Raw genomic sequence first — 24,467 nt, 5'->3', positions numbered from 1 at the left:
GAGCTCCAAGGAGATTATGTTGAAAAATAAAAAAAAATTTACCCAAAAAAAATTGTTTTTATACTTCATTCTAAGGACTTATTGAACTACCCTCGTAGATGATGGTAGTCCTAGTTTCTGACTTCATCTATAAATATTATGAGGAGAACAACGTGCTTTCCGTTACATGCGAGAAAGCTCAGAATTTCTAGGTGACCTACATTGACTATCAACAGGCGTTTCCCTCAATACTCCACGATTATTTACTTGAGGTCTTGAAGACATATAAGATCGGTCTGCGCGTAATCCACTTTCTTGATCAAGATATGCACTCGTGGTTCACAAGGATTAAATTTCTAAGTCGTGGGTTGATGAGGGATACCCGGTCCTTGTCTATTAAACGAGGGATCTTCTAAGGTGCTTAATTAGGGCATTATAGTTTTTTTTAGCATTTAACCCACTGTGAATCTGAACTGTGTAGTTTACTAGGAGGCGATCTCCCAGCTTCGCGACAATGAAGTAATGATACTTCAGTACGCCTGAGTAAGGCTCGCGAGCGTATTGCACAGCTTACCTGGATCGAAACTTACGGAAAGCAAATCAATCGCTGAATAAGTGTAATCTGTTCACCATTAAGCAGCACTGGACGCAAAAAATAAAATCTCTTTAAACAGCCAAAGAGCGTCTTGAACGGCTAGTAAAGTGGATTCAGGAAAATCCTAAAGCAGTTGGATGCCTGACAGGCATAGAACAAAGAGGAAATGCAATCAGAGCAACACCAAGCCCCATCAATTATCATGGAGGATCTATCAAAGATTTACACAAGCTTGTCGCTTCCCGAGCATTGTCGAGGCATCCTTGGAGCCATCGCTGGGGCGACAGCCTACGGGACGGTGGTGATAGTGAGTTGCGAAATGTTCAGGCAGATCTCACTAATCAAACAGCCGTGCAGCAAGAGCATCTGTGATAAACGGTGAGCTGTGGAACATCAACTGTGCCTGCTAAGGCTGCTTTGGCTAGCGTTAGCTATTCGCAGCCAACCACCTCTACAGAAATTCCGTAGGAGAGCATCAAGTAGCCTGCCATATAGGAAATTTCAGTAAGAAAACTTATCGCTAAGGTGAACGTTAATCTTTTTCTCTCACAAAGTAATGAAGATTAAAATACAGGTTGATTTGACGTGAAAAAACGTCGATGATGAGCATTAGATAAAGGAAGCTTCATCACACGATAAAGCAGTAGCAGTGGATGTTCTCGCTAAATCTGATGATGATCCAGTACCACTTTATCCTCCAGAAGCAGATGGCCTAATTCAAATAGAAGCAGAGGTTCAGTAAACAAGAAGGCAAACTTTAATAACGAAGAAGGTGACTAAGATGGACATACCATATGAACAGAGATGTTATGTGTCTTTATTTTTTTGCAAAGAAAAGTGGACAAAGTATGAGGAGAGAACATCATCGTTTCTAATTACTTAAGTACCCAGAGCTAGTCATAAAGATACATTAAATTAAACTAGCAGTGCAAAAACGCTCAATATCTGTAAACAAATTGCTTTCGACTTTTGAATAAGCTGCCATCAAAATGGAAGTGGAACAGCAGCTTCATATTGATGAAATCATTCTGGAAGATGTGGATGCTGAAAGCAAGATTGACGCTAAAGGCTTAGGTGCTAGGGACAATTTCGATGAAGTACCGGATCCATTAGAACCACATTCAGACATTAATAACGTTGATGCAAATAGAGAAATTCCAGAAAAACTCTAGCACCTTGTAAGGAATTTTGGTCGACCTTCACTACAGTTTTAACATGTTGAACCAACATAAAAGTAACTGCGTTCGAGGTGCAGCCTCGTGTGTATTCTGCAGCTGTGGCAGCCGTTAAAACATTGGGCCGCAGAACTAGGCCTACAAATGTAGTCTTTGCCCCATAAAAGGATCGAGATGCACCACGGCAAATCAGGTTGAAGTTTATAACCGCAAAGTAAGGTTAAAATTGGGTCAATTGACTCAATATAAGAAAGCAAATACAATCAGAAAGCTGACACAACATGTTACGAAAATCATACACGCTCAGTACACCGATAAAATATAAATACACAAAAATTGTGCATTTGAAAAAGATCTACAAATTTGTTATCAACCACTTTTCGATAGGATGCATAGTTTTAGCTTTAATCATGAAAAACGTCATTAACAGTAAAGAAAATGTTCACGCTGCGTGGGCACTTTCTTACCACAACTTTTGTCTTTTAATTTCTTTTTCTTCTCGTGTGAGGGGTTTCCAAAAATATAAATTTTCATGTTTTTGATTATATTTTTTTATGATTTAAACTAAAAACAGAACTATCGAAAAATTATTCGTGACAAATAAATCATTTTTACATTCTCATCAGAGAAGGTATTAGATTTTTATAAAATTTGACCTCCTAGTTTCTGTCAAAAGGTTCACGTTTGGAGATCTTCTGAATCCGAAGAACAGGTTTTTACGAATGTGTCTGTCTGTATCTCTATCTGTCTGTCGTTATGCATGTGAGAACGATAACTTTTTAAAAAAATTAATCGATTAGAATGGCTTTTAGTACACTCTTCTAGTGTCCTGAGCAAAATACCAAGTTCGTTAGTCAGACATTTTGGATAAAAATACTAAAAGTGAGCCCATTTTGAAAATTTTTGAGTACACATTTTTTCATGATTCAAAAATTCTGTGTACAGTTGTTCAGAGTACTTCGAAAGAAAAATGTTACTTTTCGATAGCCCTACAAGATTATTATATCAACTAAATGATTTTTTTCGAAAATGCAAATTTTTACCGCACGAAAACTAATTAAAAATCAAAAATTGCATTTTGCGGTCAAACTATGCAAGATAGGAAAAAATGACGAGACAAACATTGTGCACCCAAAAAATATCGAAAAAATTTGTTATTCATCACTTTTTTATAGGACACGTAGTATCCTCAAATATAATAATGCATATATATGTATGTACATACATAATTAAGAAGTTCAAAAACGGTAAGGCTGCTGAGTAGACCGTATGTGTAAACTTTAAATAATAAAGAAAAAATTGGAAATGAGCAAATTCAGTTCATGGGAAAACGAGAAGAGTAACCAAATTTTTTTAAAAGAATGCGCATTTTTTTAAACAGAACAATGAAATTTTGTCTGTTTTAATACCAATGCAAGTTACGAATTATAATCATATACATTTATGGGAATGATATAAAATTTCAGGGAGAAACTCGAGTGCGAAGCACGAGATACGTTCCCGTTGGAATAATATTAAAATTTAGATTTAAAATCATCTTGTTTTGTCGCAAGATAAAATTTATCACAAAATGTACAATAATAGAATGGCTGAAAACGAATGATGAGTCCTATCTGTAAAAATATTAAGATAAGATGATAATATATAATTTGATACAATTCTACATTTTAAAATTATTCCAACAGGAAAAACATCAGAGATTCAATATTCGTTGTCAGCTATTCGATTATTCCACATTATGTGATCAATTTTATCCTGCGCAAAAAAATGATTCATTAACAGCAGGTCGCATACCTTAAAACTAAGCAAACTTTAAAAATAATGCGCACAAGATTCAATTATAAAGGTGAATCTTCTTTGTGTGCAACACGTATTTTCTTCGGATTTTTTGGCCCGAGTTGAAACACATTTGGTAATTCTATGCATAATTAGGGGGTGGTTTAACTTCACGTAATTTTTTTTTTTCTAATTGTCTTTGTGTACGGAAATTATATATTATCATAGAAACCAAATAACAAGTATTTAGGGGTAGCTACCGCCATTAATTTTTAAAAATTTTGTTTCCGAAATAAATCAACTTTATTTTTGTCTCAAGCGCAAAATATATTTTTTAAAACATGTTTTTCTTATTAATTTCGCAATTTTCAACGTATTTGAAAATTCTTAGTGGTGGTTTACCCCTGCTTAATTTTCTTATTTATATTGGATGGACTTTATTTTACATCCCTCGTTACAAAACTATCTTCCTAATTGTCTTTGTGTGTGAAAAGTGTATTTATTCTCATAGACGCAAAATAAAAATATTGTAGGGGTAGCTACCCCGGATAATTTTATTTTTTATTCATCCCTATGGCAAACAGACTTTATTTTTTTCTAAAGTGCAAAATATATATATTTTTAATTTTTCTCGGATGAATTTAGCAATTTGCAGCACATTTAAAAATATGTAGGGATAGTCTTCCATGTTGCAAGCAAACTTTATATTTTTCTAAAGTGCAAAATATATATATTTTTAATTTTTCTCTGATGAATTTAGCTATTTTCAGCCCATTTAAAAATATTTAGGGGTGGTTTACCCCCGCTTAATTTTTTTATTTGGGTTGGATGGACTCTAAGTTAATTCTTCCGTTATAAAACTATGTTCCTAATTGTCCTTGTTTATTGAAAGTATATATTATCGTAGGCACAAAATACGAAGTTTTAAGGGTGGCCAACCCCATTAATTTTAAAAATAATTTCTTTGGCGAAACACGTCAATTTTATTTTTGTCTCAAGTTCAAAATATATTTTTTCACATTGTTTCCTGTGAATTTAAACATTTTTACCTCAATTTTAAATATATATAGGGGTGGTTTATCCCCTTCAATTTTATTTCTTTTTTGAGAAAATAACGTTATTCATCTTTCATTACGAGGAAACTTTTTCAGTAGGTGTGATCAAAATCAACTTAGTTTTTATACAAGAAATTATACAATCGACAATTGAGATCCCTATCTTTGACGGGCTGTTTCACCCCTTCGAAGTGTTTTTCCGCAGATAAAAAAATACGTGTCACTTAGTTTTTCGAGTACTATAACACATCGCCGGTGCTTAGGAGAACGAAGCCGTAAATTATATCGCTTTAAAAAAAAACAGTTTTTATCATAACGCCATGAAAAAAAACTCATCTCTATAAAATGCGATGAACAAAAATATATCTCAGTAAACGCTGTAAAACAATACATATTGGTAAACGCTGTGAAAAAAACACGTCTTGTATACATACTGTGAAAAAACCCACATCATTCAATCAATCATACAATTAATTATCATCATCATACAATAATAAACAGTGAATATAATAATTTACACATTAATTATTTGACTGAATTAAAGTTCATAAATGTTGTTAAGCAAAACTCGATAAGTTAAAATATTCATAAGATAAATATTTTTGTTACTGCATAATCAAAGTTTAAAAGTGCGTCTTTCATTATAATTGAAAATTTATAATTTATGATATTTATGATTGTTTAAACATATAAACAAGTTTAGAAAATTGCAGTGAGTTCTCCTTATTTCCGCCCAGCCTATCTGGCCCAGCGCTATCCGCCCATTACTTTCCTCCTCTTTCCTATTATGAACTATGTTTTATATAAATATATATATATATATATATAGATCCACGCGCTCTTTATTAAACAGACATATATAAACAACACTTAAATCCAGACAATAAGCGGCTGGCAGCGTAAAGCACACGATTTTAACTTGGTATTTATTTATAGTTCTTTGCATAGTCCGTCAATAATGCTTTTTTACGACAAAATGATTATGACAGTTTTTTTCTTGGAATAAAACAGTTGAATTACAAATTTGAACAAATACGGTCTTTTTTCACGACTTTTTCACAAATGAGGTTTATTTCACGGTTTTTTCATGAGTAAGGTTTCTTTTCATCGCGCTTATAGGAATAAGGTTTTTTCTCAGCATTTACCGAAATACATTTTTTCTCGTAGCCTTTTACTGCGATGTGTTATTCTTCACGGGGTTTTAAACCAATTTTTTTCACAGTGGCCTAATCAACAATTTATTTTTCACGGCGTCTTTGAAAAAGATTTTTCTTCTTAGCTTTATTTTGCATGCTTTTTTCATGCGCACAGGCGATTTATCAGGGAGAATCAAACCGGCAAGAGACACCTGGAGTACCTTCCTTGTCAGGAAAGCAATTAGGATTATAACTGACGCATAATAATAGAGAATAGATCTAGAGAAGAAATGATGTTAAAATAATCTCCACATAGTTTACTGAGCCCTCTCATCAGGAGTATCATAAATTGTTAAGTATTCTAATAAGTAAATTAAATTGATTTCAACAGTATACAAGATTCAACGAAAAGTCTAGAATGTGAATAAATTTTGGAGCATTTGTCAGAGTGGCTACTGGAGGAAAAACAGGAAATAATTCGCCATAATTTTCGAAGCAATAGGGAAATTTTTTGGAATTTTTAAAAATTAAAATTTTCAAATCAAAAAAGGGAACAAAAGATATTAACCGATTTCAGATTTTTTAAAACTTGTTTTGGATGTCAACCCACAAAATCTTTTCACTCAACTCAAACGATTCGACTAAATTGATCATTTTCACTCCGCCCTAATATATGTATAATGTATACATATTAATATAATTATATTATATAATTATAAAATATATATATATATTTATTTATTTAAATGAAAATTAACTGGTAATACGTAACTGTTTGTAAAAAATAATTTTACTAAAATATTTTTAGTGACTTTCAATTTTGTCAATAATATTACTAATTAAATAATTAATTAATTAGCTGAATATTATATCTAGATGTTTTTTAGTTTTCTATCTTTTAAATAGAAATGTGAAAGTAGTGTATATTTTTTCGCACAAAAAGAATTCTTTAAATTGTTCGGAATGTTCACGTAAAAATTCGAAGTATTATACTATTTACGAATAAAATAGTAAAATAAAACATTGTTTGATATTATATTGAAGTATTTTTTAGTTTTCTTTTTTTTAAATAGAAATATGAAAATAAAGTGTATATTTTTTGGCATAAAAATGATTCTCTAAATTGTCAAAAATGTTCACGTAATACTTCGAATTATCCTCTTTGGGAATACAATATTAAAATAACTTTTTTTTTGCTTTTCAGAAGTTCTCATGATAAAAATAAAAACATGAAATTTCAAAGTAAGGATTTTCAACCAATAACTTCAATTACTTCCATTCTATTATTATTATTATCGATTAATGTATAATCAACAGTAAAATTGGCCATACAATGGTAAAATTAGCCCATTCTTTCTAAAAATAGATTTTATACCGAATTACCTTTATCATCTTTTCCGTTACTTGTTCATTCCTAATTTATATAACTCTATATTCTACTTTTTTAGTAATACTAATAAATTGCATACACTAAGAATATGTTCAACTGGAGAAAAGTTACTTTCAGTCATCGAGAATAAATAAATAATCCATAATAATTTTAAAATTTCTAATTCCCGCTCGAACAAATTAGAGTTTAATGCGCCGCCTCATTGCGTGTGGTCAAATTAATCCGTTTAAACGCAGCGGCATAGCCTAATTTAGCCGACAAGTACCGGAAAAAAACCGAAGCCACAAATTCGACAATAGCGCCGCTTTCGCGACATTCAATTCAGTAAAGTCAAGGGTCCCCCCGGGGTTCGGATATTTTGATGAAATTGGTTAGCTCCTGAAAGCGCGAAAAAATCTGGGAAATACGCTGGACTACAGTGACTTTGGGTTCAATGTAGCTGTCATAAATTCACTTGCGTCTGCAAAAATAGGAGTTCAACTGTTCTTTGGTTAAATTTATCTTTACTGAGTAGAGATCAAGTATATAAAAAGTTAAAAAGATTTACTTATAATTTGTTGAACAAAATCGAAGAAAGCTGGTGCGACGCTGATGTTCAAATCCCATTATGTACTAGAATCACATTTAACTTGAAAAACATATTTCATTCCAAATGCGCTCTGATGGACCACCGGAAATTTTCAAATTAAATGAAAAATCCGTAAGTTATTAACTTCTAAATGCCTGAAGTAAGTGATAACTCGCGATAACTCAAACTGCCATATTTGAAGATATCAAATCACGAAAAACAATTCGATTCGATCTCAAATGCGCTCTATTGCACTAGCAACTGATAAATTCATACTCTCAAAGAACACCGAGTTATATAGAAACTACTAATAACGAGAGTGCACAAGGAGATTGGCTGGTGACAAGCTTTACGTACTTCAAGTTCTAATTAATATGTTTTAATTCTCTTTGGATTATCCCGAAGGACTTCGAATGCGCTCAATCGCAAACTAAAAAATTCTATTGCACTCAATTGAAAGGCCAATCGCCTTAATTTTACTCGTATCCTTTTCTTGGTAGGTTCAGGTATCTCTACAATACAGCACGGTGGGTGCAAGTACATAATTATATATTGCAATTTTTTCTTTACTTGTTATATTTTTACTTCTGGTAATGGTTCCTATACAACCAATAATCTTTCTATCTTCATTTATATGCCTGGCTATCTCCCCATCGATCTTTCTCGCAGTAGCTAATAAATATCTAAGATACATGTACTTATCAACTTGTTCTATCCTCTGATCATCCAAGGCAATGTTGCATACTGTATTCTTACATTTTCCCGCAAATCATATAATTTTTGTTTTATTCATACATGATAAGGCGATTGGTCTCCATGTTAGCATTTAGTCGACTCAACATTCTCTGCACGCCTTCGACTCGTTCTGCCGTAACAACCTCATCATCGGCGAATATTAACCCATCCACTTCCACTGTCCCAAGATCCACACCTGTGTCATCGAAGAGGACCATTGTTAGACAGTGATCCAGGAAATTGATATACATACAAGAGGACATAACGCATCATTACTTAAAACCGAGCCAAATATCAAACCAGTCACTCAGTTTAGTAATTTTCAATCTTCTTTAGCTTATTCTGAAAGTCTTCAAATAATCTTAATTTGGCTTAATCCTGCGGAATAAGTAGAAGACGATGAAATAATAGAAATTGGGATTAGAGGTACGTAAAGCGCGTCACAGCCCCCACCCCGTCTACCACACTTCACGCTCCCGTTATCAGTACTTGCAACTTTGCGCAATTGAGTTTTCTAATAATTGTTAGATAATCAAAAGACCTACAAGTTAGTGGGTCAAACGTTGGGATTGGTTGATTTGTTCGCTTAGAAATAAATCGGAATACACGCAGATCCTTAAAAGTTTCTGAAAGCATGTATTTTTCTAGGCTGAAATCGTGTTCAAAATTTGTACTCTAAATAGTAGATACTTTGGTAAAAAACCTGTTTGTTGTTCATAGCTACGCAAGTGGACAATTCGTCACTTAAGCAAATAAAATAACTTCTTCATTTTCATCTTACAAAATTGGTGTAAGAGTTAATGGACAATTACAATTTCTAAATGAATTATATAAAAGTATATTGCTCCATGATAATTACGACAAGAAGGCGTTCTTTCTTATAACAATTATTGCAGCTGTAATTTTCAACGTAGAGGGCTCACATTTCTAGAGAATGTAGATGAAAACTTGTAATAATTCCAATGGAATTTTCAAAAATATAAGATGTGAATTGACTGTTTGTAATTACGGTTCATATACCGAAAACATGCGGCTTAGTGACTGGCGGCGTAGTGGGAGAAGCAGCTTCCTACTGTAACTTACTTTTTGCGCCGATTAACAATTGTAATTCAAAAGTTCTCAAAAAATGCTTTAAATGTGAGGGTGTTTCGATTATTTTCACTAATTGCACAGTCGAAATGTACTTTAGCCATTTTTTCTTGGTTTCAACTTCCCTCATTAATGTTGGCTGAATTGTGTATTGAATGAAAATTTTATTTGTCTTTAAACTCAGGTCATAAAGTTTTGTTGAAATTGACCTAAGTAATTTCTCGATGTGTAACTGAACTATCGATATTTATCCTTGATCTGCCCATAAGTATCGTTTAAAATAAAGCAATGTTATTGGCAAAGTCGGTAAAATATGGATTTTCAGCAGAATTTATATTTTCAATTATTATTAGCGCATGATTTTTCAGCTTAAATCAAAATGTTGGAAATCTGACTATAGCGCTATTGAAACAGTAGAAATAATTTTTACAGCGATTTCAAATTTATATTTCATTTTATAGTTTACGGTTAAGGGTGTTGGTGCAATCCGACTTTGATTTTTGTTATAGGTACGGCACTAACTCAATATATATTTTTTCTAAGGATTTAAGAACGAAAGAAAGAAAACTTGTCAGATATCTGGAGTTTTGCGAGATGCTCTTATCAATAGAATTTTGAAAATCAAACCTTTTGTTGAGGAAATCATTATTTTCAGGACAAATATGAGTTTATTGTTCTTTACATATTTGCAGGTGATAATCATCATAGATTAACATGTAGCTGGATGATGCACTGTTCACTGCAGCTACGGAACGAATCAGAATCAGTCAAAGATTAAACAGTTCTCACTTGGGAAATTAACATAAAAAATATGAATATAATTCCCTACAAAATATTGCAATACATCTTGCAGAAAACCTCTGAAAATGAACCGATTTTATACATAAACCAATTTACGATTGTGTGTAAATTTGTAAATGTACCCAGTTTGAAATCACGACTGGATTCCAAATTCATTTCCAATTTCTATAATACCAAATTTTCAACATAGATTATTCCAATATTACAAAACTGGCGAATGTTCACTTTTCTTTCTAAATTATAAGTGCATCAAGTTACCCAGAAATAAATTTCAAAATTATCAAATTTCGAAATTAGGCCCTCTGCAAATTTATTTATAAATTTCAAGCTTTTCGAGTCGCCCAACAATTATTCTGGATATTACAGAATTTTTCACGTTAATAATTATTCCAATATTTAGACAAACTGGCGAATATTGACTTATCTTTATAAATTTATAAATTTACCTGGAAATAAATTTCAAAATGATCAAATTTCGAATTCTCATCTAGAAATTAGGCCCTCTGCCATTTTTGTTATATATTCCAAATTTATCACATGTACAATAATGTAGAACTTTGTAAGTGCTTACATTTTTTTATAATTTACTATGGTGTTTGGCACGTGTCCATTTCTAATCGGAGGATTTCCCTTGCTTCCGCCAATGTTCGATTTAGTTATGTTTTGGTTTTATTTCTCTCTTTTTTTTGTTTTATTGCTTTTATTTATTTTATTTCACTCATGAAATAAATAAATAAAATAACTAAAACCAATAAAATTAATCAAATAAATGAAAAAATAAGACCAATAATAAAATAGATTAAATCAATAAAATCATCAATTATTTACTTTTTTATTTTATGAATGAAATTAAAACAATAGAATCAATAAAATTAATTAAATCAATCAAATCGTGTGTTGACGGTAGCAAGCGAAATCCTTCGATTGGAAATGGACACGTATCAGATACCGTAGTGATTTATAGAAAATGTAAGCACTCACGACGTTCTACATTTAAAAAATTGTACATGTGGTAAATTTGGCAATTTAGAAAATAAATTTTTGGCGAAATGGTACATTTTTAATTTATATTTTAAAATTGTAAATCTGGAAAATTGCGTAATATCGAAATTAATAGTCGGGCAACTTCATAAAGTTGGAATTTATAAATAAATTTGCAGAGAGCCTAATTTCCAAATGTTATAATTCTAATTTTATAATTTTTATAATTTGTATTCTATAAAGAAAAGTGAACAGCCACCAATTTTTTAATAATGTAATTATCAATGTGCAAAATTTAGTAATATGGAAATTGAATACGCATTTGGACTGATTCCAGTTATAATTTCAAACTAGGTAAATTTACAAATTTACATACAATCATAAATTGGTTTATCTATAAAGTAGATGCATTTGCAGATGTCATCGGCAAAAAGTATTTCAATATTTTGTAGGCAATTATATTCATTTTTTTTATTGCCCAATTGAGAGCTGCCTAATCTTTGGCTGATTCTCATTCTTTCCGCAGCTGCAGTGAACAGTGCATCGCCCAGCTGCGTGATAATCTATGACGATTATCCCCCGCAAATATATGAAGAACAATAAATTACGATTATACAAAAAAATGATTCAAAAAATGTCAGCATGATATTTATTTCCCCGTAATATTTTGAAAAAAAAAACATTAATCGCCGGGGAAGCATTACAAATTATTATTTAACATGTTTGCAAAACGAAAAAAAAACTCGATAAAGACTTGAACTAACGGTAGCGTGGTCGTCAAGTCAGACTCTTTACCACTGTACCGGCGGTGCTTAATGGAAGTAAACGCGCGCGAACTGTTAGACGTTCGGTAACCGTGGCTAACCTGATTTTTAAACGATCATAGTTCTTACAAGGGCCCACTGACAAAAAAAGACGGGACACGTTTCTAATTATAGTTGACGTACTACCGGTTGATGATAGTCTCAACAAAAAGTCAATGTCGCAGAAGAAGCTTTCCCCTACGAGACTGGTAGTCAGCCTGGTGGCTGATTACAACCACAGTAACAATAGAGACACACAGTACATGTCAGTTTCTTCTGCATTTTTCTCAATTTCGCGAAGTATTTCGCACGCTATAGGGTCAGCATAATCAAGTCGTGGCCCTTCGAAAACATGGTAGGGGTCGAGAATTCTTCTATGATGTCAGAATTGTGAGTACAAAAATAAATTTGCGACCCATTCTCACCGTTAAAAATGCTGTCGTCTGCTATCCGCTGATTTTTCTCTTTCGCAAAATTCAGATTGGTCGTGAAAATAATGCTTTGCTCAACAAACGGTTTTATTTTTCACAATTTTGATGATCCGAGGATCTCGCAAAACCCCGGATATTTGACAAATTTTCTTTGTTTCGTTCTCAAATCCGTTGGAAAAAATATATATTGGGTCAGTGCTATACTTATAAAGAAATCAACGTTGGATTTTACCGACACCCTACGTGGCACACCCAAACACCTATATTACCGACCTCACTTTATCAGTTCACTGAATATTTTTTTGAACCTAAGAACTTTTTTTGTAAATACAATATCGAACTGAAACTTTGGAAAATGTATTAGAGTACAATAAAGTACGTTTAGGTACCTCATTTGGATAGGAACTTCTCTGAAAATTATTTAATCTTTTTTCTGAACTTTGACATTTTTTGAAAGTTCGAAATTTTTTTATACATAAAATATCAGTCTCAAACTTTCAGAAATTCAAGAGCCTAAAGAAAGCTACGTTTAAGTACAAAGTTTATTAATTAAAGATGTAAAAAAAAATATTTCAACTAAACCTTTCCGGCACACAACATAGGACTCACAACGAAGGACGGGTCAGCTGTTAGAGCCTCGTCTAGTGGCCGCCACGGTTCGGATTTTCGTGTACACCGTTACCGGCTGATGCCGATGGAATTGATAGTTAAAATGTTTTTTTTTTACATCTTTTATTATTAAGCTTCTTACTTTAACATAGTTTTCTTTCGGCACTTACATTTCTCAAAGTTTGAGACCGATATTTTTTGTATAAAAAAAAGTTCGAACGTTCAAAAATGTCGAGGTTCAGAAAAAATATTAAATTATTTTCAGTGAAGTTCCTATTCAAATGAAGTGCCTAAACGTACTTTATTATACTCTAATACGTTTTCCAAAGTTTCAGCTCGATATTTTATTTACAAAAAAGTTTTTAAGTTCAAAAAAAGAAACATTCAGTGAACTGGTAACGTGAGATCGGTAATATAGGTATTTGGCTGTCACATGCCCTTAAATCATATTCTTTTTACCAACTTCATCACAAAAAAAGAATATTTCAGTAGTGTTTTAAATAGTACAGATGATTGGCATTGGAATAGTCCACTTCCATTGCTTTTAAATAGCTTCCCTCAAATGTACTCCAGCTAAAAAACAGACAATCTACGAAACTCAAACAATTATTCTGTCAATTTTCAGAATGCCGAACGAGGAGGTTCTGTTTCTTAAAGGAAAAACGCGGACAGGCGCCTTAAAAAACTAAAAGAACAGAGAGGATGAAAAAAGAAGTAAGACCAAGAGATGCTGGGGATGGAATGAAGAGGGGATAGTAACAAGCAGCACATGAACAGAGTAAAGAGAGGAGGAAAGATGTGTAAAAAAATGTTGGAGAAAACTACGTTTATGGCCGAGTTAGAAACTGGAAGGAAAAGGAGGGAATGGAAGGTGATCAATAGGGAAAGAGGAGAAAGTAGGTGCATTATCTGAGAAACCGAGAGGTGCGAGTGGACTGTTTAAGTGAGTAGAATATATGTTTTTAGATCAAAAGAGTAGGGTGATAGAAGGCCAAGACTACAAAGGTAATGGGATAAGCAGAAAAAGCAACAAGGTAGAAGAAGGTAAGTTAAGGTCAATTACCTAGTGAGTAGGGACTTAGAGAGGAAGAGCGGTAAACTTGAGACCCTGTCTATGCGAAAGGATAACGGAAATATTTGAGGAGATTTGAATTAGGGTGAAGACAGAGAAGCGAAAAGGGGAGATTTGTAGACTGAAAGGGGATTCATGCGAGGGTGTTCGTTGAGCTTAATGTTCTTCGGCTAATACCGAGTTGCGGCCCGTGTTCAAGAAAATATCCGAATTGCGGCCCGCGGTCACTTTTGGTCTGGTTGAATTTCACCTCGACGTTCCTTCTCTCAATCCACCATCAAATGAATAAGCTCATGAATAGAGTAAGGGGTGGTGGTGGTAAGGAGTGGAGGTTAAGTCATCGAATTTTCCAAAACTTTAGCAGTTTGAACGTGTTACTAGTAGGGTGTATATATACGTTCGTTTTTGTGCTTTAAAGATACAATTTTTTAAACTTCAATTAATTGGCAATGCTTATGTAAATTTTCGTACATTTTCTTTGTATGTTTGGTATTCGTATATATTTTTAATAATTTCCGAATTATGAATTTCAAGAATTAAAGCTATTAAAAAAATTTTATTTTTTTTAATAAATATCATTCATTTATCAAACATGTGTATCGAAGACATTTTTTAATAATGTTTAAAGTATTAAAAAATGTTTTTCAAAGTTAAAATAACAATAATTGTATAAAAATTGTATAAAGAAATTAATTTAAACACACGTGCGCCTGGAATGGAAAGAGAAATTTCTCCCTCAATTTGCTCCGAACCTAATCACTTTTTCCAAACAAAATTTGCATGATTTAATTTAGCACTAATTTATTTTGAAGCTTCTTTTGAATCTTTCTTTTAATTAACAATTCGATTTTTTTTAAATAAAATTCTTTCTTTTCAATACTGTGCACATTTTGAAAGAACACTTTTTATTTAGGTATATATTCTCTTCAATTATTTGTATTTAAAATTTTTTAAATTATTTTATGGATTTTTAAATATTGAAAGTCTTCGATAAAAATATTTTGTATGTTATTTTAAATAAGTAAATAAATAATAGTTAACAATAGTTAACTCACAATGAATTAAAACTAATTAATTATAATAAGTTATCAAGAAATGTTTACTCTTTTGCAGTTTGGACTTTGAATTGGGAATTTGCAGAAATTAAGAAATTAGGACCAATAGGATTAAGCGGATCTATGGGAGTTATAAAAAGGAATGTAAGATTCTGTCCGCGATTTTAAATATTTTTGTCTGAATTCCAGTACACATCATCTAAATATTACTCTCTCGGCTTGGACGAAGCCGGTTTTTGGATCAAATGTTTATATTTGTTTAATAATGAAATTGGAGAGAAAAATAGAAAAAAACTGCAGTGATGCTCAGTGTAACCGTGTGTGGATTCTCGAGGCACTCTCCATCGACCCTCGTACAACTCACGAGGCACACTTCCTGGAGCGCAGTCAATTACATAAAAGCATTGAAAGTTAAAAAGGAAAGTATCGAGTAGAGGGGGTAAGGAGGACTGTAGGGGTAATGGTCTCTTAAATCGACCCTCGGCCGCAACTCGGATTTTCGTCTTTAGGCAAAATGACCGCGGGCCGCAACTCGGCTGCACCGATGTTCTTCAGTCTCCCGTTGACAGATTTACAGGAGACAATGGAGAAGAAAGGACGATAGTTGAGAAAAACGTCAGAACGAAAGATTAAACCGTGAATGTCAGTAGGACGAAAATGACGTGGAAATTGAAGGGCCAAAATAGAAACGAAAAGAGAAGTTAATCTACAGGTGAGGAGAAGGATAGAATGTGCGAGTAAAGTAATGGGGCAGGTATGGGGTATAGGTAAAAGGAGGTTTAGGGACTATTTGAATATAAGCATATGGATGCTTAATGCTTTAATGTAATCAGTCCTAAGTTAACCAGGATAGGACAAGCATGACTATACTATAAAAAAATGCTCTCTTATTTTACATCGTATTAGGTCAGAAACTAATTAATGCATATAATACGTAGTGAATTTACAAGAGTCTGCGTAAATAAGCGAGACTCTTGCGTGAAAAAACGAATGCCATATAAAAAACTGCGAGTATTGTAACGTAAGTAATTTATAACGAGCGATTCGTAATTTGACATGAAAAAGAGTAATACTGTCTGCAGGAAAATTCATTATTTTTACATTCTCATTCATGAGAGTGTACTGTAATCGTCCAAATTTGCGATCTCTGGTTTTTGAATGATCTTTACGGTTCGGCACTCACCGAGTCCGAAAATTATATAATCAGCCCTTGATTCACTTTTTAAGGGGCCCAAAGTAAAGGTTAAGTTCTTTAACCAGATATTTCGAATCAAAATTACCAAATTTTAGGCAGTTTAAAAATTTGTTTCAAATTTTTAAAATTATTATCAACATTTCTTATAGACGGATAGAAGAGTTGCAAATTATCCAAATGGAATTCTCGATTTTGATGAAAATTAGAAAAGTTACATACTTTTGAAAATTTTCAAAAAATGAAAAAAAAATCTGATATACGAGGAAATTTCATTTAAAGTTTTCACTAGATATCAAATATATTAAACCCGTTAACCGTAGAGCTTTTTTCACACCAGTTAACTGTAGGGGAGAGGGGGGTGTCGATTCGACCCGATGCTTAAAAAAATCGAAAACGTGTTGCTAAAAATCTGAAAAAATGCATGGTTCTTGTTTGAACCTTCTACTTAACGGTACAATTTCGCTATATGTTTTTTAAAATTATTGATGATATAATTAATAAACAAATAAGCTCATAAAAAAAAATAGTAAAAAAAATCATAACTACGAGACAAATGAATGAAATTGAACGGTTCGAAAAGGAAATTAAAGGGAATGAGTGTGCCTTTCAATGAAAAAATATTGCAAGTAATTTTCACGAAATTGAAACCCTTAATTTTCAACATGAACTCATGCATTATTTTAGGTGTGAATGTAGGAGGTTTTAATATAAATATACACATTGTTCTATGAAAAACAGTTTATTGAGTAACAAAAAATTCTTTTTATAACTAAATATGTACGCAGAGGACCATCATTTTTCTTATTCACATTAATATAAAGTCAAATCGTAAGGTAAATGCAACTGTTATCGTTCGTGCTGCTATTATCGTTCTAATTTGATTGAAATGTAAGAAATAATAAATTTTTATACTTTGCCTTACAAGGAGTAATAAGGGCATTCATCATACTCTCGCTAGTAAAGAAAAAAGGAAAAATAGTTAACTTACCTCTAGTGTGATCTGTCGAAATATGTACGTGAACCGCAGGGGGGGGAGGGGCAAATCGAATCAAACTGCACTTTGACTGCATACTATAGCTGACTGAAAGATGCTACAAGTGACTCGAAACTATGCGTGAGGCTTCTATCCTAAAGTACAACTTTTTAGATGGGGGTGAGGACCGTTCTTCTTGCTTGGTTCGCAAATGGCACCGATTTGAATTTCGGCCTGGGTCAAATTGACGCGACAAATCTTTGTGAACTTTTTCAATTGGACAAAAACTAAAAAGGTTCTACATTAATGAGGATTGTTTAGAACTGAAGTTCAAAGAATGGAATCATAGTATACGGCTCAATGTCTTTATTTAGTATATTTAAATAAAAATGTTTGAAATTAAAATTATATTAAAAAAACAAACCTACTTCTTATATGATGTTCCGCTTTGCCCACAGCGATTTAATTTTAAAAAGAATTGAATATAACCTAACGATCGAGCGCGATGCGCGAGTGTCGCTAAGTGAATATAATCGTCAAAACCGCATGTACTTTGAGCACCTTCTTTAAAAACCAATCGTAAAACAAATTTCAGTTTCAACTTATTACCGTCATTCCTCAGAAGTTTAAATCAAAGTTGTCTATATAGGTTAAAATATCTATGATATTTGGAAAAATGCAATTGAAGTGTACGCATTAAGCGTACGAAAACGAGCGCGAGAGCCTATTCGCGCGCAATAAGAATGTGCACTCGCAGCGTGCATATTTTTTCACTGTCAGATATGCAACATTTGAATATAAACCAATAATCAGAATGATAAACACATCTTTTTTATCAATATAATATATTATAATTGATTAACACTTCAACAAATTATCTTCAAAAAGCCAACATCAAAATTTATAAAACCTTACGTAAAATTTGTTTAAAATTGAAAATTTTAATAAAAGAATGAAGAGTAAGAGTCTGCTTATCTTTTGTGAAAACATCTTCCATGGAGAAAATTAAATGAATATTTTGTGTATTCATAAAATCAATTACGAGTAAAGAAAACAAACGTACGTAATTAAGGATCAAAAGGCCAAGGTGTGCAATTGCATGACACACACGTTGTAGGCTCTATCTTTATCTATTTCGAGGCGTCCTAACGATTGGATGCCAACGCACGCGATCGACTAGATGATACTTAACCAAAAATATAAACAATAAAAAGCTAACCAAGAAGTAACAACGAGAAAGTTTTAGACCGCGGAATTGAACAAGATGAGGCTAGAAGTTGGCCAAAACTAGAAGATGCTCGCTCGCTCCATCAAAACATTAAAGTGCTATCTCGGGCGAGCAAAGCATGAAGGTGCAACTTCTCGCTTATAATCTAAACGCGAGAAGTGGCAACCTTCATGCTTTGCTCGCCCGAGATAGAACTTTCATGATTTGATGAAGCGAGTGAGCACCTTTTTGTTTTGGCCAACTTCTAGCCTCATCTTGCTCAATTACACGAGAAAGACTTTCTAGCGCTAACTTCTCGGTTAGTTTTACATTGCTTTTATTTTTGGTTAAGTACCGTCAAGTCGTGTCGCGTGCGTTGGCATCCTACCGTTAGGACGCCTCGATTTATCTCAGAGAAAGGTGTTTTAATGCATTGCATATTGTTCTTATGCGTGTTGTATTATGATAAAACTTTCTGCTAGTTCATCTGGCGGCTCTGTCACAATTTTCATATTATCCAGGGCATTTATCAAGCTGAAATCTCTCCTTTGAACGTCCCGGATTAACAGCTTTTTTTCCTTAATCTGGATAAATGGTCATGAAATCTATCTTCACGAAGTCCAAAGTTACGGAATTCACCTTCAGAAAGGGTTTGCTAAGAATAGAGTAGGATGCAATCAGAATTTCGAAACTTTTCATGGACGTAAGCGCAGTAAAACTAAATGTCCGCCTAAGGAATCTTGTATGTTTCTTAATTGCCTGCAATAAGAGAATATTTTTATTTTATATAGCTTGGAACAGTCGACTGTAAATATCAGTAGATAAATTTGAAAGTGAAATCAACGACTTTTTGTATGATTAAATATTTAACTGTACTCTTTATGGGAAACTGCTTATGAGGAACTTAATTTTCAAAGCAAGAAGAAAAATTATAATATCTTACTTATGGAAACAACCCATGCAAAGATAGGTAGCACCAGGTAGACAATTTTAAGTGAAAATTAAGATCTTACAGGATACTGAAGGAACAGAGAGTCGTGTTTTTCCTTAAAATGTTTGGTGATTTTTCTCATAATATCTTCGGAATTGGCAGAGGAACTTAAACTGATATGCTTCCTGTGTTCAAACACAAATATTTTCTGGTCACTCCTCCTCAATTCTTCTGAAAACCTTTCTATTAGTTGACCCGTCAACAGTAGATAATGCCAAATATACAACTTAGTGCTTTAGAAAACAGGTCAATAATATAGCACATCTTCGACAGTTGGTGAATTGTCAAGGTTGTTTAAAATTTTTCGCTCAGAGATGAACATGATTGGGAAGTATTTCATTGCCATGTCTTTTTTTCCTCCTTGGTTAATCTTTCAAAGTTGTGCTAGTTTTGTTCCACTTATGGAGGAAGAGCATCTGGCTTTCTAATATTTTGAATTTTATATCGAGTGACGTTTGCCAATTAGAGCTTCAAGCTCTAGCCATTTGCAAAAATTTAATTTTACCGGAACTGACACCAAAATTATTCGAAATAGAAGATTGATTGGGCCATCTGTTAAAATTGTTGTCCTTGTGTCTCATATTTGTTATGACACCTGCGCGTCCATCACCTAATCTCTCCTCTTTGTTATTCTGGACCTCAAAAGTTTTAGGATAAAGTTCCCCGAAACGCTTTGCAACATCTCTGAATACCCTGTAGGGATTGCCGTTTTTATATTTCTTAACTGACAAACAGCTTCATAAGTGAAGTAATTCACTATTTGTTTGTCGCGTATGTCTGCTTGTAAGTCTTTAATTTTCGATTGGCAACAGCTATTCCAGTTGAATGTAAAAGATACTAATCATTTTCAAAATTTTCTTCATAATTCCTTTTAGACGCCTGGGGAGAGGGTCTATTTCCTTAGAAATAACATTCTCTAGAGTTAATTTTTAAGGATCGGGCAGGAAAAAACACTTTTTCCTTTATCTGTTGAAAAACCATATTTTGAAAACCTTGGACACCTGCAACATGAAGATATCAATTACGTAATTAAATGCTTCTTTTCGGTTGCTACAGTATTAGAAAAAAAGTTTTACTTCATTTTTACGTTTTTTAGAAAAACATTTATATAAATATTTAAGTTAAACAATGACGCAGATTATTTTAATAAGAATAACCAATTATAAATTTAGATATTGCGAAAATAATTAATCTTTTTGAATTTTATTTCAAAATTAACAACAACAAAAATAGGTGATATTTGTGGAAGTTTTTGACTTATTTTGTAGATATTTTACAAACGAAAAAAATTAGTGTCCTCAATTTCCGCTGGCACTGTAAGGTAAAGTGATTTGATATTAAATAGAAACTTTCGCATCTGCTCAGATAGCAGGGCTGCTATCATGGCTCTGAATAGAACAACGACCACGTCGCTGCTAGTATCGGAGTGCATTGAGGCACTGAATAAGCTAGCGACAGAAAACCGAGTCACTCTGCTCTGGATCCCTGGACACAGTGGCATCAGGGGCAACGAGATATCGGACAGGCTAGCAAAGCTAGCAGCAAAGGGCAATTTTACTGGACCTGAGCCAGTTGTAGGCATTTCCAGTAGGTTGGTCACTGAAGATATTAACAGTTGGCTGACCGAAGAACATCAGAATGAGTGGGATGCGGTCTCTGGCTGCAGACAGGCTAAAACACTCTTGGGCTCAAAGCTAAACCCTCATCGAGAGAAAGAAATACTTAAGCTCGGGAGGAATTAAGTCAAAATCCTAACAGAAACGTTTATAGAACATGGAAATCTCCGGTAACACTAACAGGCAGTTTCTGTACCAGCGAGTCTGAAATATCAGCCAGCAGTGTGGCTGCGGTCCTCTCTTTATGGAGAGGGCTTTGGGGCCGTGCTCAAGGCTTATAAGGGGACGCAACGGGATCACCCAAGCGTCAGGGACTGTGACGGTCTCAACCCAGAATTTTAATAATAAAAAAAAAATTATATGTGATAAAAAAATCGCAATGTTTTCAACATCTCTATCGTTAATGAACAGGCACAAAATAATACAAATTTATCGGGGCGCATATTTTTTTTGTAATCTACAACAACCTTGTCAATTCCTGCACATACTTATTACTTGCAAACTTAAATTTTTTCAAGTCTGGATTGTGGAATTCGTATTTTGGCAGGAATATCGAATTTTATTGGATGACAATTTCAGGCAATGGATCAGGCGATAGTAAAGCAGTGAATGGGACAATTAGGACATTATTTGCAACATTGCCGTATTTATCTGTTTTTATGAAGTCGTAAACACCAACTTTCTCGTTTTCTGCAATCTCCGAGTGATTACTTATCATTTATTTATCCTAAAGCAAACACACATGTTTTCTTGATACAAACAATTCAGCATTTTCTTCACTAAACCTTTTTAATCACCGAAGCCTCATAATCAGTACAATTTTTAGAACTGTATTCTGCGCCGCCATGGATAGTCACAGTCGAGTCATCGAACTTATGCATCCATTCCATAAGTTAGTGCCTTTCGGCTAATGTTTTTGTAACGTTTACAAAGTTTTAAGTTTGTTTAGCATGATTTAAAAAAGTTGTTTGCTTGCTTTCGAGACGGAGCGTGCAAACGTTTTTCAATTGACCGAACTGTTGCATTAAATCATAATAAGGTACAAGGTAATGGTGCTCTTTGGACGTGGCTTAAGGGCATGTGATACTCACAGTTTCCCCGGCTTTTTTCCCACAAAAATGAAAATTTTTAAAAACTGAATTCGGAGATGCTATAAAATATCATAACGGACGTCCCCGGGCTCTTTTTGGAGGGATAATAACAAAAAAAATTATTGTGCTAAATATAAATTGTATGCATATGCATTATTTTGAGGTTACGTCGTTTTTCATCTCTGCCTTTCCGATAATCTGGAAATTATTTATGAAATAAATTTTTTTGATTGCCTGCAAACAAGGTTAGTTCTGGGAGATTAGTTACTATGTTTATTTGTAAGTCCAAAGTTTTCGGCCAAAAATATTGTGTAGTTTGGAAGTAACGCTCGGGTGAATTGTAACACACATAACCTCGAAATATACACGTACGTTGTTAGCAATATCATAAATGTTTTGATAAAAAAAAACACAAAAAAGTGTGTGGGGACGTCCATTAGCATGTTCGCTATCATTTCCCAGATTTTGAAGGCAAAATATTTCTTATCCTCGGAAAAAGCCGGGGGAATCTAACACTGAAAAAATTGATACTATTTCCTAATCGTCATGCAAATTAATCACATTTTGCTAAATTAAAACTTTTTTGAGTTAACCTACAAAAAAAGTATGTGGGGACGTCCGTTAGCATGTTCGCTATCATTTCCCAAATTTTAAAGACAAAATATGTATTATTCTAGAAAAATAGCCGAAGGAACCTAAAACTGGTAAAATCGACAATTTCCTAAGTATCACATGCCCTTAAAGCCAGGGAAACACTTCAATCTTAGAACTAAATACTTATCCATGAATTCCTTGGGCAAACACGTTTGACCTATAGACAAAGCTGAAGCAAGGAAAAAAGAATCGATTTTTCTGAGTTTCATTTGCAGTACCAGTTTTGTTTCCTATCAATTACAGGAATGTTGTCTGCCCTCAAATCCGTAGTTAATCGCATAATCTGCAAGTTATAATTCAAGTACTCCATAAGGAGCCACTTATTTTTAATAAAATAGCTAATTTCAAGTATTAAATCGAACGGTATAATACCCTTAAACAGATAATGTGCTAGACAAGGTAGCAAACCTTCAATACACACGTGATAGCGTTTTAATGAATTAAGCGGAGAATATCTACAAACAGCTTCACACATTTTTCCTGTGATTTCCGCATTTATTGCGAATAGTGTATAATTCAGAGGAGTTCTTAATATGTGGACCCCGTAATTATTTAATTGTAGATCTTTCCTAATAACAAGGCAAAAAGCTACAAAAATAATTCGATTTACTCCAGTTTTACGTAAATCCTCCTATTTGGTGACTTCCTAAATGACCACCTAGCATAGATAATAGACTTCCCAAAAAAAGTTTGACTCTCGACGGTAACTGATATTTTTATTCCTTCAGATTCAAAACATTTCATATTATCAATAAAGGGTTTGAGAAATGGCTCCCAGCCGAGTCGATTTATGAATTTTTCTCTGGTATCAGCCGGCTAACATATAACCGAGGGAACTGAGATTTTAATCTCTAGTATTCCACGATACAATTGAATTTAATACTACTCGGAAGACTAAGCCGCCTACCCTATCACCAACAAATCCCAAGCCCCTCGCCTTTTACGATCGGGGTACTAGATAAACGGGAGTCCCTTTGCCTCTCATAATTAACCCACTCACCCATGTGCTGGATTAACTTGAGTCCTCTTGCCTCTCAGGATCGGGGAGCTGGATTAACGTGAGTCCCCTCGCCTCTCACGACATCTAATTGTATATCTATTTCTTCTCTTCGAAAGATCACCTCATCAATTTTCTCTTATGATTTGATTTGGTATCCCTCTTGAAGCCTTGGTAACGCCTTTCAATTTCTTTGAAATCTTGATGAGCACGGAACACCTTGCAGCTGTCAAAGAAGAGCAAGGAGAGCGTGCTCATCAAGATTTCAAAGAAATTGAAAGGCGTTACTAAGGCTTTTGGGATAAACGGGAGTCCCCTTGCCTCTCATAATTAACCCACTCACCCATGTGCTGGATTAACTTGAGTCCCCTTGCCTCTCAGGATCGGGGAGCTGGATTAACGTGAGTCCCCTCGCCTCTCACGACATCTAATTGTATATCTATTTCTTCTCTTCGAAAGATCACCTCATCGATTTTCTCTTATGATTTGATTT

The 24,467-nt window shown here is 33.6% G+C and overlaps 1 protein-coding gene across 6 annotated transcripts in view; it reads right to left on the bottom strand.

Moving 5' to 3' along the window:
- Positions 1–24,467, bottom strand: part of LOC117174291 (solute carrier family 25 member 44) — a 129,425-nt gene that overhangs the window by 43,133 nt on the left and 61,825 nt on the right. For 2 of the 6 annotated variants that reach the window (XM_033363258.1, XM_033363259.1), the window contains exon 2: positions 19,639–20,617. The exons of the other annotated variants lie outside the window; for them this stretch is intronic. The gene's annotated coding sequence lies outside the window, so the exon portion shown is untranslated. The remainder of the gene's footprint in view (positions 1–19,638; positions 20,618–24,467) is intronic. 6 annotated transcript variants of the gene reach the window in all.

This window comes from Belonocnema kinseyi, chromosome 6 (assembly GCF_010883055.1).
Source record: "Belonocnema kinseyi isolate 2016_QV_RU_SX_M_011 chromosome 6, B_treatae_v1, whole genome shotgun sequence".
In the NCBI taxonomy this organism is placed as follows: domain Eukaryota; kingdom Metazoa; phylum Arthropoda; class Insecta; order Hymenoptera; family Cynipidae; genus Belonocnema; species Belonocnema kinseyi.
This window is presented reverse-complemented; position numbering and strand designations above follow the sequence as displayed.